The sequence below is a fragment of the Girardinichthys multiradiatus genome, chromosome 14 (genome assembly GCF_021462225.1).
Source record: "Girardinichthys multiradiatus isolate DD_20200921_A chromosome 14, DD_fGirMul_XY1, whole genome shotgun sequence".
Taxonomy (NCBI): Eukaryota; Metazoa; Chordata; class Actinopteri; order Cyprinodontiformes; family Goodeidae; genus Girardinichthys; species Girardinichthys multiradiatus.
The window spans coordinates 5,721,628-5,726,213 of record NC_061807.1 but is presented as its reverse complement, the minus strand read 5'-3'; positions in this window follow the sequence as shown (position 1 = coordinate 5,726,213).

The following is a 4,586-nucleotide window of genomic DNA, read 5'->3' as shown; positions in this document are numbered from 1 at the left end:
CGTGCTTCTGGCACCAGAGCCAAACTGTGGCCGAGTTAAGCTTATCTGGCATCAGGATTCATGGTAGAGCCTTGAAGAGCTTCAAAGAACTGTAAATGTTTGTGCCGGATCAATATCCATCCTTTTTTGACACCTGCTGTTTCTCACTCACGCAGCACCTCATTCTGTGTCTCTCCCTGGCCTGGCTTCATAACATGGAGGCGCATGCTCCCGATCAAAGTCTAATATCTCGGAAACCGTACATGGTATTTGAAAAATTTTTGAAATGTGGTCAACAGCTGTCCCCCGTCTCCAATCATGGAAAGTTTCATAGCTCTATGTCATTCACAGTATAAAATAGGAGGATGGAAAGAAATGGTGTCACTCATGGATTACTGGTCAAACTGTGTTTGATTTTCCTATTCATTCCTATGGCATTTTTAGGCTTTGGTTCATGGGGAACTACTTCAACATGGTAAGTCACACTGAAACCAAAAGTAATAGCACACCTCTCCCGTCCAAGCCGCACGTTTTGATATATATTGTGGGGGTACACTCTTCCGTTCGGGCCGCATTAATGTTGATAGGTGTTCATAAGGGCATAGTAAATAGAACACTAGAAAATTTCGGAAGAAATTTAGACGGGGCCTGCCTCTTGGTGCGTGCTTCTGGGACCACAAAGTTTCTCTGGCCGTTATTTAAAAATCATTATGTATGCAATAATCACCTTAAAAAATTACTAGTAACTCTGGAAGACTGAGGCTTTTATTTTGAAATTTTCAGTAAGCCTTATTTTAAATGGGCAACACTGGGTGAGCTCCAACATTAGTGTGAAGCTCAGTCCTGAAATGATCTATTGTTTAAAATGCAAAGGCTTTTATTTTGTAGAGCATGTTTTGTCTTATTTTGAAAGTCCAGCATGGCTGTACTTTCAGGTCTGGGTTAGTTCCATTAGTTAAATAGAACCCGCTTGCTATTTAAAAATAATTTTCTATGCACTTGTCAGCTCACAAAATTCATAGTAACTATAGAAGGTGTGGGCTTTTATTTTGGAAGTTTCAGTAAGCCTGTTTCAAAGGACCAGCATAGTCCCATTCCCATCACTGGGGGAGCTCCAACAGTAGTGTGAAGCCCACTCCTGCAATCATCTATTGTTTAAAGGCTTTTATTTTGTAGATCATGTTTTGTCTTATTCTGAAAACTTAGTATGGGTGTCCTTTCAGGTCTGGGTTATTTCTATTAGTTACATTGAACCTGCTTGCTCTTCTAAAACCATTGTGTATGCCATTATCAGATTTCAAAAATCATTAGTAAGTATGGAAGGTGTGGGCTTTTATTTTGAAAGTTTCAGTAAGCCTGTTTCAAAGGACCAGCATAGTCCCATTCCCATCACTGGGGGAGCTCCAACAGTAGTGTGAAGCCCACTCCTGCAATCATCTATTGATTAAAGGCTTTTATTTTGTAGAGCATGTTTTGTCTTATTCTGAAAACCTAGTATGGGTGTCCTTTCAGGTCTGGGTTACTTCCATTAGTTACATAGAACCTGCTTGCTCTTCTAAAACCATTGTGTATGCCATTATCAGCTTTAAATAATCATTAGTAAGTATGGAAGGTTGAGGCTTTTATTTTGAAAGTTTCAGTAAGCTTTATTTTAAAAGGCCAGCATAGTCCCATTCCCATTACTGGGGGAGCTCCAACAGTAGTGTGAAGCCCACTCCTGCAATCATCTATTGTTTAAAGGCTTTTACTTTATAGAGCAGATTTTGTCTTATTTTGAAAATTAAGCATGGTTGTCCTTTCAGGTCTGGGTTATTTCTATTAGTTATATAGAACATGCTTGCTATTCTAAAACCATTGTGTATGTTATTATAAGCTTTAAATAATCCTTAGTAAGCATGGAGGGTTGATGAAAGAAATTGACCTTTAGGGTCAATCACTGTTGTGTGGATGTTGGAACAGCAGTACATGGTGTTTAAGTTCCCCACACAACATGGCCGCCATGTACTTGCCCCCTATGAAGCTGGTCAAAGGGTTAGGTGTCATGTCAGGTTTAAGCCATAGAAATGAATGAATATCAATGAAAGTCAATGCAAAGTCCTCAGAAAGATAGTAATCCATGCATGTGTGTGTGGGTGTGTGTGTGTGTGTGTGTCTCAGTGTGAGACACAGAGAGGCAGAAAGAAAGACAGAATCCCATCCAGACATATACAGTAGGAGATACACAGAGCTATAAATAGAACAGTGAGGAATGAATCAGCCAATCAGCAAAGAGCGTCAGTGTAACTTGACACCTGCTGTTTCTCACTCACGCAGCACCTCTCTCTCTGTCTCCCCTGGTCTAGGCTTTATAACATGGAGGCGCATGCTCCCGAACAACTGGGCATAACTCTGAAACCGTAGGGGCGATCGATGTCATTCTTGGACCGTTTTTATCAGAACGGACAGGGGAACATTAATATTCATCCTTTATTAGTGAAAATATAATAATAAAGACACAACACTGGGTGAAAAGTAAGGGAAAATGGAGAAAAAGGCAAAAATGCCTGAACATGCTCCCGAACAAAGTCTAATATCTCGGAATCCGTACATGGTATTTGAAAATTTTTTAAACTGTGGGCGACAGCTATCCCTCGTCCCCAATCATGGATATTTTCATAGCTCTATGTCATTCACAGTATAAAATATGATTTTTGAAAGAAATGGTGTCACTCATGGATTACAGGTCAAGCTCTCATTGAAAATACATGGGAGAAGGCCTACAGAAATCTACTGACTCTTGGCGATCGAGGGGTGTTTGACAGAAATCTATGAGACTTAGAACAATTTTGAAATTATTGTGTGAAAGCAGAGGCCCGGCCCTACAATCTGACCGAAAATTGTGGCTGTAGAGCGAAATTTGTGGCCGTGAGTGCCAGTTGAAACTCATTTTTCCTGAAAAAAATCCCCTCTTTTTACACTCTAGTAACTGCCATCTCCACTGTTAAGAGTGTGATTTTCTCTCAAACTTTGTGTCGCTTGGAGTCTAATTTTAGAGAAACCGTAGCAGTTATCAACAAACCGTTTTCACTTCTGAAGAGCCGGCGGATTTTCCTACAAACTGAAAGTCAAACTGTGTTTCTAGGTGAAAGTATGGCGATACAGCAGAGCCTCAAAAACAGTGAATTTTGAGGATTTCTTCCGCCCCTGACTCCATTCATTCCTATGTGATTTTTGGGCTCGGTTTTTCGTTAATTACGTCGCCATAGTAACTCGAAACGCCAATAAAAGTAATAGCACACCTCACGGGACTGAGCCGGTCGTTTTGATGTATATATTGTGGGGGTGCACGCAGCGGTTCGGGCCGCATTAATTTTGACGGAAGAAAAATAAATAAATAAATAAATAAAGAGACCAGTTTAGAGGTGCATAGTAATAGGTGCCTGCCATGCATTGCATGGGAGGCAGTGCATTGCTTCGCAATGCACTGCTCTCCTATGCAATGCTTGGGCAGGCCCCAACTAGAAAATTTCGGAAGAAATTTAGACGGGGCCTGCCTCTTGGTGCGTGCTTCTGGCACCAGAGCCAAGCTGTGGCCGAGTTAAGCTTATCTGGCATCAGGATTCATGGTAGAGCCTTGAAGAGCTTAAAAGAACTGTAAATGTTTGTGCCGGATCAATAACGATAATATCCATCCTTTTTTGACACCTGCTGTTTCTCACTCACGCAGCACCTCTCTCTCTGTCTCCCCTGGTCTAGGCATTATAACATGGAGGCGCATGCTCCCGAACAACTGGCTATAACTCTGAAACCGTACATGGTATTTGAAAACTTTTTGAAATGTGGTCAACAGCTGTCCCCCGTCTCCAATCATGGAAAGTTTCATAGCTCTATGTCATTCACAGTATAAAATAGGAGGATGGAAAGAAATGGTGTCACTCATGGATTACTGGTGAAACTGTGTTTCATTTTCCTATTCATTCCTATGGCATTTTTAGGCTTTGGTTCATGGGGAACTACTTCAACATGGTAAGTCACACTGAAACCAAAAGTAATAGCACACCTCTCCCGTCCAAGCCGCACGTTTTGATATATATATTGTGGGGGTACACTCTTCCGTTCGGGCCGCATTAATGTTGATAGGTGTTCATAAGGGCATAGTAAATAGAACACTAGAAAATTTCGGAAGAAATTTAGACGGGGCCTGCCTCTTGGTGCGTGCTTCTGGGACCACAAAGTTTCTCTGGCCGTTATTAAAAAATCATTATGTATGCAATAATCACCTTCAAAAATTACTAGTAACTCTGGAAGACTGAGGCTTTTATTTTGAAATTTTCAGTAAGCCTTATTTTAAATGGGCTCCAACATTAGTGTGAAGGCCAGTCCTGAAATGATCTATTGTTCAAAATGCTAAGGCTTTTATTTTGTAGAGCATGTTTTGTCTTATTTTGAAAGTCCAGCATGGTTATACTTTCAGGTCTGGGTTAGTTGCATTGGTTATATAGATCCTGCTTGCAATTTTAAAATCATTATGTATGCCGTAATCAGCTGAAAAAAATCACTAATAATTATGAAAGACTGAGGCTTTTATTTTGAAATTTTCAGTAAGCCTTATTTTAAATGGGCTCCAT